The 15,117-nt window shown below is 41.3% G+C and overlaps 1 protein-coding gene across 1 annotated transcript in view; it reads right to left on the reverse strand.

Annotated features, from left to right (window-relative positions):
• The window catches only part of sh2b3 (SH2B adaptor protein 3), a 39,677-nt gene extending 27,080 nt beyond the window's left edge, over window positions 1-12,597 (reverse strand). The window contains exon 1 of the mRNA XM_077522853.1: window positions 12,317-12,597. The gene's annotated coding sequence lies outside the window, so the exon portion shown is untranslated. The remainder of the gene's footprint in view (window positions 1-12,316) is intronic.
• Window positions 12,598-15,117: the final 2,520 nt, after the last annotated feature.

Genomic DNA, 15,117 nt, shown 5'->3' on the forward strand with positions numbered 1-15,117 from the left:
TAAAAGGTCCCTCAAATGAAATGTTCACTTTTTTAGGTTTTTGTTCATAAACATGCCTTACCATAGCCTGACTTAAGTCCCCAAAGCTGTGAGATAAACAACCCATGTTTCCCTTTCCTATGGGCGTTTGTATCAAAGTAGCTCAAACAGCACTCTCAAATGGGCTGTTTCAGCTGATCGGTTTCATATGTCACTAACCCCACCTTTTTCAGTTTTACACGTCACTAGCTCAGCGCGAACCCCACCGCACAATTTTCAACCCCGAGCCCCCCCCCACCGGAGATTTCCAACCCACGAACAAGCAGCAGCTGCAGCAACAGGACAGCATGGCAGCAAAACAACCCCATAGGAACTGCTCTGTACCAGAGTGTACAGAGGACAACAAAAACCTTTTTCTTCTGCCACAGCCAGGCTTGTGTTTGGACTTTATTTATGTATTAAATGTGGCCAAACAACTCCCAAAACGTGTGTTAGTTTGTGGCAAACAATTTACTGACGATTGCTTCTGGAATTTGGGACAATACAAATGTGGATTAGCAGAACGTCTTTCACTTACCCCGTGATCCATACCAACTATTGAAACTATCCATCCATCCATTTTCTTGACCGCTTATTCCTCACAAGGGTCGCGGGGGGAGCTGGCGCCTATCTCAGCTGGCACTGGGCAGTAGGCAGGGGACACCCTGGACTGGTTGCCAGCCAATCGCAGGGCACACAGAGACGAAGAACCATCCACACTCATACGCACACCTAGGGACAATTTGGTGAGCCCAATTAACCTGCCATGCATGTCTTTGGAATGTGGGAGGAGACCGGAGTACCCGGAGAAGACTCACGCAGGCACGGGGAGAACATGCAAACTCCAAAAAAAAACAAAAAACTTTCAATTGAGAGCAGGTGACAAGGCGGCCAGGCCTGGCCCAACTATATGAAAATGTGATTGATCCTCACTAAATATGTGCCCATCCCTACTCATATGCCCAAATCTCTTAAATTATTAGAACAACAGTCACAATATATATATTTTTTGATCCTTTATTCACATCGCCGTTGCCTGACGATGGGTTGCGTGGAGGCGTGCGCAGCGCTGCAGCGGGGCGCTCCCGAGTTGCATCTGTCTGGCCCCATCCCATGAGATATCCAGGGGGTAAACAAATAAATAAATAAATAGATTAATTAATTAAAAGAGCTATAAAGTGCTGTTCAGTGTGTGATTGACGTCTCGCTCCCTCTCGCTATTGGTCAATGCTGCGGAACCAAACGGACACGACGTAGGTATGTCACATTGTGCATCAAGACGAGCAAAAATTCTAACATGCTAGACTTTCGTAGTAATGGTCGTGAACCGTCCGGGACAACAGGCGACCAATCGTTGAACGTGTCACACTACACGGCCGACACTACGTCAAAAAACCCAAAATCGTTTACGACATGCCCCGGGCTAAAATCAGGCTGTTTTCGTGTAGTGTAGTCTGACCAAGGCATAAAACGTGCTAATGTGAAAGCATCCAGTAACCCCACCAACTACACCGTGTTTATTTTTGGATGTTTAACTACTGATTATTCTCTTCGAAACCTGTGAGTGATCTTTCCTCAAACTTTCCTTTAAGTCAGGAGTGACACAGTGTCACATTTCCAGTCAGGCTGCGAGTAGAAAGAATAGCCACCGCCGATATCAAGCAGCTCTTCTTTTAATTAGAAAGGCATGGCATCGTGTTTTTACGTATTAACCATTTATCTCAACAAAGAAACTGCTTGTAGTCATTCTACCCAAACGAAATCCAAATCCTGTCTATCACCTATTCAGACACTCTGCATTTATCCACTAGTGAGAAGAGAACAAGTACATTCATGCATAAATATCCACGAGTGGAGGCTATATAAGTCTTGGGGGATCAACTACAGCAAAAGCAAAAAATAAAAATAAAAATAAAAAATAAAAAAAAAGAGAGCAAAACATCATCTTAGAAGTAACTACCTATCTGGAAGCCGTATGGCGTTTGTGGATTTTAAAACATGAAAATACATAGTGTTGTCTTAACAATAGTTGTGGCTACTCAGTATGGACGACGAAAACAGCTTTAAGAGTTAGCATCGACCTACAATACATACCAGCTTCCTCCCATGCAGCAGTGAAGCGTCTTTTCTACAAACAGGAAGCAATTCTGGATGTATGCATATTTGTGAATATGCTCAAATGTGGTAGGAGCATGTGTGGAGGTGATGGGGGTAGGAGGGGGCGAACAGTAGCCCAACAGATCACAGAGAGCCACAAGAAATAGAAGGGGGGGCTTCTTTGTGTTCAGCAAAACATGCTCCAACATGACAAATTATCTACCAAACAAATCTCTCTCCATGGCGTCAATGACGCCACTCGAGGGCAGCCACTTCTGCATAAAGTGCCATGCACCAAGCTCACAGCTGACTTGTTTATTCCCCCCACAAAATCAAACGTGACCAAGGTGGCCAAAAGAAAAACTTGGCATCGCGAAATATTGCATCACGACAGTTCCTTGAGGAGTCCTGTCACAACCACCAACTTCCTTCCTGTACTCTACTGAGCATGCTCAGTGCGCTCTCCCTTTGCGCCCCTGCAGCTGGCCCCCCTAGAAGGGTCTTTCTATCTGCAAGGCCAGCCCAGCGATGACTCAGCAATGAGTGACTCAACATGCGTATACATGCACACACACTTCCTCTTTGCTGTATCCCTCTGGGAGGTTCAGACGCCACCGTTCCCATGGTCATCCTCATCGCCCGGTCCTCCTGTTGTGAGCATCTGCAGATGTGTTCAAGTTTATGCAACTATGTGCGCTCCAGTTGTGGAGGAAACATAACATTTTTGAAACACTTTGACTCTCGACAATCCCAGAGGCATGTGTACTGGAGACAACAACTACCCACTGTCATTTTCCAAAGCCAGAGTACCTGGAGAAGACCCACACAAGCACGGGGAGATAACGCAAATGCTACACATTAAGCCAGGACCCAAACCCTGACTCTCAGAACTTTGCGGTTGATGTGCTCAGTATTCGATCACTGCACTGCCACATTCAGTCTAGTTCAGTTAAAACAAGCTCCAGAGAGATTGCTGTGATCGTATGGTTTGTTTGGTTACCCTCCCCGAATAAGTGTGAGTACACCCTTAATCATTCATGAGCCCTCATCTGTCGCTCTCTCAGTCCTGCACATCTTTTCCTAGCCTGACATACTGCATCCATTAAGGCCATTCTTTCCTGCCCTCTGGGTTAAATACAAACATCCCTATCAGCCACGGGGTAGGTCCCATTTAAGACAGAAGAACCACTGAGGCTGCCGCTCAATCACTTCATCTTCAAATCAAAAACAGGCAGTAAGGCCTTTATAAGACATACTCACGTGTCAAACAGCTGTCGGCTTAAATTGTTTTCCAGGAAAGGAGTTTGCAACAAGAATCAAGACAAGTGTCTCGTGCCATTTGGAGAAAAATATAATAAATATTAACAACTACTATGAAACGAACTTGAAAACCCCCCAAACCTTCCGCACAATGCCAGTCTTATAGTTGAGTAATAGTGTTGTACAAACAAACAAACAAAAAAAAACAGTGACCTTGTGATGGGCATTTTAAAAAACTGCTGAGGAACAAATCCACAGAATCACGGCAAATCAAGACTGTTAGTCATAGTCTTCAACAAGGAGGCTCTCTGTTTCAAACACTTCACAATACAGATGGAGGCCACAAGACTTTAAATGTGAACCAACCCAACATCAAAATGATACTTCATATGCTCTTCCTTAACAGATTCTAATGGAGCAGGACAGAAGCAGGATGCATGACAAACACATGCCAATTGATCTTGTCCTCAGGACAAACCTCATGACTCACTCCTGGTTTGATTTCAGCACAACCGTGAATCGACCTCGGCCACGCCATAAAATGCTACAGACCTTGCCACATACTGTGCATCCATACTGGTCCCTAAATGATGTAATGACTGCAGCTCATTGTGAGCAATGATACATATTGCACAATTACGGTTACTTTCGGGTGGCCCAAACATTTATCAAGTCATTTATGAGAAAACCATTTGATTTCAATGCAACAATTCATCAAATTTAATCACAACTCAGTTAACGCTAAACTACTGACTGGGGAACTTCCAGTTTTCTCTAACTAGCATTGGAGTGCCGTTCATAAAATTAAATTACAGAAAAGTTCAAATTTATCAAAACGGAATGAGGAATGTCCTCTATGAATGTAGGTCCAAGTTAATGAACTTAATCTTCACACAGTGAAGACTGTGTGAAGATTAAGTAACGAATGCAACCACTTGATGCACAAAAAAAAAAAAAAAAAAGTACAACACTCGGGTTGTAGTACTCGTGATCAGTCGTTGTCCTGAGACCAGTCTCAAGACAACTTCAGAATGTACTCTGGCTCTGACTCGCACATGTGGGACTAAGATTCGAGCAAAAATGGGGGTGGGGTTGTTGTAAAAAAAAAAAAAAAAAAAAAAAAAGTATTTGCATTCTGATGTTGCGGTTCTACAAACATTATCTAACAAGCCTTAAACAGGTCTTTGTTCTTGACCGTCTCACAAGACCTACATTTTGCTTTGGGTGGTCTCAGTCCACAATTTCCTTTGGGATTGATAAAGTAGTTACCTAATATACAGAATATACTTGTGACCCTAACCATCCCAAACAATTTACTGTTCCTATTATTACTATTGATAACACACAGCTCTATCGTAACAGCTTGTGATCTAACAGGACTGCATGGCATGAATTGATCAAACACATCAAACACAGTTTTCCCGAAAATGTGGAGTGGAAAAAAGAAAAGAAAAAAAAAAAACATGGCAATATGTGCATCACGGGGTCTGGGATGAAAAACAGATTTCGTTACCACCTTTGAATTTTCATTGTGTGAGTCACTGAGTGAATCAGTGTGGGTTACACTTACAAAGCATTGCAAGTGTGTGGGCACGAGGGGGTTATTAGAAGAATGGGGGGGTGGGGGGTGAAGAAATAAAATAAGAAAGCAGAATGGTGAAACTTAGGCAAGGGGCATTGAAGGATGAGAAATAATAAGAGGTAGGGCAGGAAGTGCGGAAATCAGAGTTGGGGGTAGCGGAGGAAGGGCTCCAAGTTTGGGAGTAGGCCCAAGTGGTCGAGTCAGACTACTGAGTCAGACTGAGCGGAGGATCTTAACTCTGACTGGGATGCAATCATAGCGACCGGAAGCTACAAAGAGCCCTGCCCTGGCAAGCAGACTCCTATGTAAAGGCAATGTACAGCGCATACACTAATGATGACATCATTGGTGGTGACTGATTGATTGTTCTATAGTTGATTGAAGCATTTAACACTGGAGAGGCATCAACTTTTCAGGAAGAGTGGGAGCTATTGTAATTTAATTTCAGTAAGGATCCACTCCATATTTTCTTCCATTTTTACTTCCTGTTCTGTCAATAAAGTGCATTTCCAAGTGGAGTGAAAAATAGCAATGACGACAGAAATACTGTGACTCATCTGTTCAATGGTAGAGATCTTCCTATGATGGAGGGTTGACGAATAGCTCGTCCAATAAAACACCCTCTAAATCTTTTCCAAGGACAACATGCCAAATGGTTTCTTTGTTTAAGAATGATTCGTAAATTAAGACTTGGGGTACATTTCCACAGCAACACAGTAAAATGTTTCTGAACAAGTAAACACAGCGTTACACTCCCTCACAGAAAGAGATGACTGAAAACTGCAAGTTGTCAGGCCTGTAGTTGGCAATGTCGTATTGTAAGGGAACGCTACGAGCTCAAACAATTACAACTTTGCTGACATATTAGTAACGCATCTACTCTTTACTGGAGAAGCCTTACAAGCATAAACACTATTAATGTGCTAACAAAGCAAAATATATCTTCGCTATCAAGCGGAAACCTAGATAAAAAAATTAAAAAAAATAAAATAAAAAAATAATAATTTTATATATATATATATATATATATATATATATATATATATATATATATATATATATATATCTCCATCCATCCATCCATTTTCTTGACCGCTTATTCCTCACAAGGGTCGCGGGGGGGTGCTGGCGCCTATCTCAGCTGGCTCTGGGCAGTAGATGGGGGACATCCTGGACTAGTTGCCAGCCAATCGCAGGGCACACAGAGACGAACAACCATCCACACTCACACGCACACCTAGGGACAATTCAGAGAGCCCAATTAACCTGCCTTGCATGTCTTTGGAATGTGGGAGGAGACCGGAGTACCAGGAGAAGACCCACGCAGGCACGGGCAGAACATGCAAACTCCACCCAGGAATGGGCGAAGCCTGGACTCGAACCGGAGTCCTCAGAACTGGGAGGCGACGAGATAGAGATAGAGATAGAGATATATATATATATATATATATATATATATATATATATATATATATATATATATATATATATACACGCATAATGATTAATCTAGAGTGTGGATTTTCGCTCAAGTCTCATCCCACTTCCTCGGGAAAAAAATAAATAAATAAATAAAATCTTGTCCTGTGCCAGTCTCGGACCATAGTAAAAAAAAAAAAATCATGTCCTGTCCTGCGCCTTTTCAGAATGACTCCCACTCTCATACCACTCAGTTGACTCCCATCCTCTGGTAATACCAGAGGATTCCCAAAAAATGTTAGCCTCTCGTGTGAACAGCCCTAGATTTGAGCTTACATTCTTAACCGTTGCTTGTTTTAGAAAAAACAACAACAATCTGTCATTGTTTTACGTAAACATTAAATGTTCAAGAAATATGCAAGTGATGCAAGGAGGTATTCTGAAAGTTGAGGATGGGGCTAAACTGGATCGCCAACCAATAACCCTTTACGATTTTGTCATTACAGGCAAAAGCAGGCCACTTCCTGTTAGCCAACACTCCAATTCAGAAGAACTGACACCATGTGACCTTTTTCAGTAACTTTCACTTCAAATTTTATAATCAAGCATGACAAGTTGCTGCGAAAGGCCAGCGGGAGGACCGCTGTGCAAAAGTGCACGACTTCTTGATGCCAAGCAAAGGAGACGCGGGATGATGGGACAGGACAGGTCTCGGCTACCCTCCGCGTTTATGTCAAGAGGTCGCGCACAAGAACACATGCAAGCACACACGCGCACGCAGCTTGCATAATTGAAGAACATTTTGTAAAGGAGGAAGCGACACTGAAACATGAGATAACCTTAGTCTTACTTCCCACAGCCTGAGCGGAGCATCAGCTGATGTGCGGTAACCGAACAAGAAGCCTTGGGGAAAAACGGCGTGGTGGAAGTTTTTTCTCTGAAATTTTTACGAATGTAACACTGTTAAAATACCAATGCTGACGGGCACGGCAACCTTAAGCCACTCCCTCTTTGCCTTATAGTTGGCATTTAGAGACTATTTGTATCTTGTTTGGCTTTGGGAAGGACAATGAAAATTTTCAACAACAAAAAAATTCATCCCCTACAAAACCAGTAATCACTTGGAAGATCAGCAAAAGTTAATAGCTATACGTTGTTTAGTTAGCATTTTTTATTTTTTTTGCTTTGAAGCGCATTCTCCAGTTCAGTTCTGCATTCCCACAACAATGCGCGCTCCGGCACGACACAATGCTGCTATTCTTAAGACGCACAGAAATAAAGCTGTGCTGCTCTCGAGCCATTTCCTGTGGTCTGGGAACGAGGAGGCTCACTGGGAAAAGTGAAAAGCACCAAGCGACGTCTGAACGTATGAGGAATACACACACGGGCGGAGTGGTGCAAGACAACACAATTCCGCAAAAGGGATGGACACAAACGCTCCAGGTAGCAAACAATTCGCGCTTTCAGCGTGACTAATAAAAGATGTCGACCGAAAGTCAGCAGTCCATCATTATCCTCTCAAAGACAGAACCTGGCATGCTGAGGAAATAATAAAGCACAGGGATCTAATGACTGAGTTGAGTCGAGACATCTTGGCAGGATGCACACGTGATAAGTGATTGCGGGAGGGGTGACTGCTTGGGAACAGGGCCAGTGGCGAGCATCAGGGCTCACAGACACCACAGAACGATTGTGGACGATACACGGACAAAGCACAAAGCGATCGTTATTAGCATCTGCATGAGTAAACATACAAGCCTCTGTTTCACTGCTCGTAAAAGCAGGCATTTACCCCTTCTCGCTGTTTTGTATGAATGACACCAACGCGGAACGGAGGGATGAAGTCCACCGGGTAATTTTCGCCTTTCAATGTAGTATTACAGGTGTTAAATTTTATTTTGTTAGATCTTGTTTTTATATCAAACTGCTTCGTTCAAAATAGTTTGTGATTAATTTTCAACAGATTGACAGGTTATATTTCTGCAATGCAAATAAGTACTTTATGTTCAGGTCTTATCACAAGTACTATAGTATTCTCAAGTGTACTGTACACACAGTCGAGATAATGGAGACACTTGAATGCAGCTACACAGATTTGAAAGCAAAAAAACAAACAAACAAAAAACCTGACTACATATCCAAGAACATGGAACACAACTTATCCCTGGAATCTTTAAACACATGCTTGTTTGCAGGAAAGCTACAAGCAACAATCCATCATTCGCTTCCGAGCCAAGATGAATTCACACCATTCAAGCACTCCTCAAATATTCCACCCGGGGAATATGAAGCCATCTCTCAATGAGCTTGCGCCAGAGTGACTCATTCCCAGACCCACACGTGAATTGTTCAATTAATTTCAAACTGTGAAGACTCCTAACAATACTGGAGACGTGAAATGCTGGTGTGGGAGTCGGGGAATAATTAGAGTGTTTGACGTCTCATCTGAATTCTTAGAATTCTAATTGCAGAGGAAAAGTCCAAACAGGTTTGAGGAAAAGTTGTGAGAAAGACAACAATTTGGCGGTTTGTGACTGCTGCCATCTGTAGTGGCCACTGGATACACTTGGTGCAGGTTGAATGACTTCAGACTTCTTGCTTATGACGGCATGGTGATGATAGCCAAGTAGATGTTGAATAATCATGGTCTTTGATATTTTTGTAGTTGTCAACTCTCCGTATGAATTTTGCCTTCTCTCTGTACTCTGTTGCGCTGGCTACACCACCCCAGGGGGAAAAATGAATTATTCCACCCTCAAGTTCCACCGTATGTACAAACTTGTTTTACTAAAAAGGTACAAGTTGACATTTGCTCTTACTGAGACTTGTGACTTAAAGTATTGCCAGACAAAAATATGCCTGCAGTAAATTCATGTGAAAAATAAATATCAAGATGTACCCATGTAGCCTGGCGAAACGTCCTGTAACTGAACGGCAAACAATCAGGGTGCATTTCCCTGACCACATCCCTGCGCCAAGAATCAACTGCACTGACAAGCACCCGTAAGCATCATCAAAACATCCCTACACAACTACAACTAAACCAGACCTGTAATCAACATTTTTCCCCCAACAACAAGATTGCAGTAGAAGACATGTCGGAGTAAAGACACCCAAGTACAAACGCTCTCTAATTATGGCTGCTTTGAAGGACAGACACTTGCGTGCTTGCCTCAAAACTAACATGAACCTAAGCTGGGAATTGTGTGGTTTTTATTTTGCAGATAGTCCACAACACACACCTCTAAACAGTCTGTGTGTCTACTGCGGTAGCGGCCAGACAGAGAGTGGAACCTCCAAAGTCAAACACAATGTGTTCTGTGACGCTAGTTTATGTTTAAGAGTTTGCTGTTTAGTTGCTTGCACTTGTTAAAAGGCACCATTTTCAAGCGGTTTCTGCGATAATTATAATAAAGAGTATTTCTATTCTAACTCATATTGTACTGAGCAAGTAGAACATTCCCAAAGTTATTTTTGATTTATTATCCATCCTTTTGTGGTCATCAAGAACATAGAACACATTTAAGTTGTCCTTTAAATGATCACTGAACTGAAATTTCACACGTATTGACGTCCTGAACTTCCAATTGCACCACTTTTCTGCTGCACAAAGTTTCTTTCTCCTCCATATTTCCGCCCTAATTCGGCTCTTCCTTTTTAAATTCCCATTCCGATCAGTCAGGCAATTATCTCCCTCTGTGCGGCTCTCTATCCTCAGCCTTTCTCCTCCCCTCTCCCGCAGCGCCGGCGTTTGTCCGTCCTCACTCGTGGTCTCGTCAGCGGAGTTCTTGGAAACTCAGAGAAGAGCGGAAGAGACGACTGCCGATAGCACTGAGATGCGAGGCCGTGGTCACGTGGGCTGATCCGCGAGCGACGGCGGACATCCTCTTTCTTCTTGAAAAATTAACCATAGTCCAAAGCACAAGCTCCATGCTTCATGTATGTCTTCATGCAGAAACAAAAGCAATACATTTATCTCTGACACCACTGGTTATCAAACACCACCAAGCACCTCAAAATTACTTTGCCCTACTAACATAAGATTGGGCACTGGGCAGAGGTTTTAACAATAAATATTAAGCAGCTGCAATGTTTTGCCCATTTTGAACATTACCACTGCACTTAAAGATGGGAATATGAATAACTTAATGATTCAATTAAAATGTTAAAAAGTTAAAAAAGAAAAAAAAAGAAAAAAGAAAAAAAAAAGAAAACTAAAAACTGAACCTAAGTAAATGTTTGAACAAAAACAGTTCTGCAAGTATATTGTACTCTAAAGTTAAATACAACTGAACTGTATTTAACAAAATATGCTGTACTGGTTTAAAACAAAATACATAAAGTAAAAGGCACTGTTAAATTTTCGGGTGGGTCTATGCCGAAACGGGTCCCAATGTCATGTTTTGTGTAAAAGATGGCAAGACATATTTTCCAAAGCAAGACTTTGCCGTCACATGGCCTTTTCACAATGTCCTCGTGGCTCGAAAAACATTGGCGCATATCTGGGACGGCGCAAAATATTATCAAAACTAGGACAGAAACTAACATGAAAGTTTCGATCAACACCTGTTGTGTAATCATTTACCCATCCACCCATTTTTTATGCTGCTTATGCTAACCAGGGTACAGGTGAGCCGCAGCCAATCCCAGTTGACTTTGGACGAGAGGCCGGTGACACTCTGGATCGGTTGCCAGTCAGTCAAAGAGCACATATAGAGACAGACGTTCACAAATTAATCACACACACACCTCGGGACAAGTTTCAGTGCTCCGTGAACTTTTTACACAAAGTACGACCTAAAATAAATAAATAAATGAATAAATAAATAAATATACTCCTCCAAGTGTTCATCAAAAATGAGACAGAGGTTTTATTCCTAAAATTATAATTAACATTATCTGTAACAAATATGCACAGTTTGAACATTAAACTGTGCTCAAATATTTGAATGATAATGATTTAATCAAAACTGAATTGCACTGCATGCAAAATACTTGTGCAGTGATTCTTTCACATGCCTGTGTGCCGTGTGCCACTCTTGGAGAATCACTCAAGCATTCAATGAGCCTAAGAAATCATTTTGCAAGTTTTTGGGGTGCATGTCGTGTATATTACATGGGTACAGTGAATCCCGATAAAAATTTTGCCAATTCATATTAGTACATTATCTATCTATCTTCTATACTGCTTCTTATAAAGGTGGTCGGTGAGCTGCAAGAATTGACTTTGTGCAAGAGGTAGTGTACAGTACAGTACACCCTGGACTGTTTGCCACACACTCACATTCACACTTATGGACAATTTAAGTATTCAATTCATCTCACATGCTCGGAAGATGGAGTACTTGGAGAGAGAGAGAGAAAAAAAAAAGCAAACTCTACACAGAAAAGGCAGAGCCGAGTTACAAACCCCAAACCTCAGAACTGTGATTCACAGGCATTACTGTTTGCAATTAAACTCTGGCACATGACTCCTTTTAGTTTGTAATTTCTATGACATTCCAAGTCGCTATGGCTGTATTTGATGCACAGGAGACTTATCTGAATGTTTGTACTGTACATATATGCAGGTAAGGCGGGCTACCTGGATGCCATGCTGCGTTATTGCCATGGTGACCACAGACAGACTTGCGTCATTTTTTTTCAACGTCAGCGTCGCCACAACGTGGACTTTCTTCAAGTACTTTAGAAAATACACACACATACTTGTGCCAAGTTAATGACACGGCAACCACTTGACCGGGCAATGGCAGAAAACTTCCGAGTTGCCTTTTAAATACACTCCAGCGTCTATTCAAGCTGAAAACGAAAAATAACTACGGTGTTTAGAACTTGAATGCATCCCTCGGGGTGAGTCGTTTGGGGACAGTGTGCCATGTGGCGCAAAGACAGCAAGTTTTTGAAGCGTTAAAATGTAAATACGAATCATCAAGTACTCACGTTCTCCGTTATCTCGGACGGGCACCCACCGCAGCACGACGACAACACAACAGTTTGGACTTCGCATAACGGAAATGTGTCGAAAAGGCATCAAAAAGTTGGTCACAAAAGTGGCGTCGGCGGGAAGAACCAAGACAAAAAAAAATAGAGCGAGAGTCGACCTCAACGGGAAGAAGTGCATAAAACGGTCTCTTTAGCTTCCATTGTGACTTGACGCGACAATGTCTCCGACTTAAAAGAGGAAAAAAAAAAAAACTTTGAGGCACGAACTTGACGCGGAAAAAAAGTAGGGACCCTCGTTTCCGCTCAGTGGAGAAAAAAATATACACCGTCGCGTCAAGATGGAAACATTCCACAATAGCGTTTCCGGCTTCCGAAAAAATAAAGCAAGAAAAGCAAGAAAAATAAAAGCAAGCATTCGCAAAATGCATGCCGTTTTTTTTTTTTTTGTCGACAATTTAACCCTTGTGTCCCCCTCAAAATTATTTGGATATTGTGGTAAAATTGTAAACGCACAGAAAATTACCATATGTTCAGCTTTTTATTCCTTTTTTTTTTTTTTTTTTAAATAAATCACTAACACAGATTATTTTAATTCCTTTAAAAATGCTATTGTTTTTTTTTTAAACTGTGATGTGATGGTCGTTTATATATAACCAATATCTATCTAACTAATTCTATCTATCTATCTATCTATCTATCTATCTATCTATCTATCTATCTATCTATCTATCTATCTATCTATCCATCCATTCATCTATCCATCCATCCATGCATCCATCCATCCATCCATCCATCCATGATCCATCCATCCATCCATCGGTTGAAAATTAGCCTGGTGGTTGGCATATAGAAATTGAATAGATGGATGAATGAATGCATCTTGCTAAACTTGTCTTTACACTTAGTAGCATGTGGTATCACAACATTTGCTAAACCTATTACTTGGGGGAAACACGCATAATTTCTCAACATGAGCGCGACTCCCACGGCCTGCATCACGGGGGATCCTTTATTTATTTATTTATTTGCTTCTCCAGATGCAAATTCCTCTCACAAATGTGCTTTTCATCTCATTTAGCCGACCACACACGGGGTGAATAGGCATGACCTGAGGCTGCAGGGTCTCATGACAAACCAACAGCTCGCTTCCTGCGCGGCGCAGTCAAACATGGTATTGTCTGCAACGATTATGTCCCCCGTTCGGATAAGAAAGGAATTCTAATCAAATTCGACAGGGCTAAAGAGGCGCATTTGTGTTGCGTGAGCGCAGCTTCCAGTTCATTCTGCGTGTGTGTGCTACTTGAGGACAAAACAGGAAGAGCTAGCTTTAATTGATTTCAGTTTTCATCAATTTGAGTTTTTTTTTTTTTTTACTTGCAACATTATTGGGACTTCATGTTCATCCATCCATTTTCTATCGCAATTAGAGCATAGAGGTGCTCTTAGTTTTTGTAATTTAGGCTTTGACTACACATTATTTCCAGTAGATTGAAATGTGTCTTCAATTACACTTTTATTTTGTTGTTGTGAGACAGGAAGTGCTGTACTTTCCATTTGTGTGTTGCCCCATTACCATACTATTATTATCTTATTATTATTATCTCTCACAACCCTTTCCAGGACTACCCAGACAGCTTGCGGAGCATTGGTATTTATAGTACATACCATTAATAACACAGAGACGATTCACTGCCAGTCCACTCACATCTCATCGGTTTGTATTTTTAACTTCTCTCACAGTATTAGTAAAGTATTTCTATCTATCCAATGTGAAACCACCCTCCTATTAATAATTGTTTATTCATATTATGGGGGAAAACAGTGTCAACAAAGATTTAACTTAAAAGTATTTTAAGTATGCCATTAGAACGTTGCAGCCCCCCCCCCCCCCCCCCCCCACACACACACTATGTCAAACTGATACACAGCGCCATCTGGTGAATGAAACGCGACACAGCACGCATTTTTTTTTTTTTTTATATATAGGTATATATGGTCAGGTTGTAAGTACCTGTACAGCTGGGTCTTCGTGTCTGTGGACTGTTAGAAAAGCGTGCTCGTGCTCTGCTCTCGGTTCTACTGTTTGTACAGTACAGAATTCTAAGTAAAGCAGCCACCCGGTTAACTAGCAGTTGGGGAGACTGAAATTGTCGAGCGCGCCAAAGAGGACGAGAAGCGAGAAGTAGCGTCGCAAAGTCGGATGAGTTGTCGTAAATTTAAATGCCCTAACATTTGTTTCTCTCCAAAAGCAGCATCCAAGTGTTTCTCCATAGAACAGGAGAATTACAAACTAAGCGGGGGGAGAAAAAACAAAAAAAAGTTACAACATACACCGAACTGTGTATTTACACAAAAAAAAAACTTAATTTAGGTCTACAATAATTAGCAAATGAATTCTTCAAATGATCAAATACCAATTAGCCTTGCTTTGTTTTAATCCTCCTCAATGTCCTCCCAATAAATAAAAAACAACTACTGTACATATATGAATAAATTGTTTTGCCATTATTATCAAAGTATTGAGCATTATTTCTCCTTTTGTTGTTTTACCTGCATTCGAACTAAAATGCATTAAATACAAGATGTATAATAGAACGGACAATAGGCTATATAGCATTCTTAAAAACTTAAAAATACATATGGGTAATATACTCTGCATACCACTGTAATTCGTTGTGTTATATATTCTTGGAATTTTGCTTAAATTGTATGTCTAATGTTGTTAACTATGTAATACATTAAACAAATGCTAAATAATTAAATCTAAAAATGTTAAATAATTTAAGTTCACAATAATG

Source organism: Festucalex cinctus, chromosome 5 (assembly GCF_051991245.1).
Source record: "Festucalex cinctus isolate MCC-2025b chromosome 5, RoL_Fcin_1.0, whole genome shotgun sequence".
NCBI classification, from domain to species: Eukaryota; Metazoa; Chordata; class Actinopteri; order Syngnathiformes; family Syngnathidae; genus Festucalex; species Festucalex cinctus.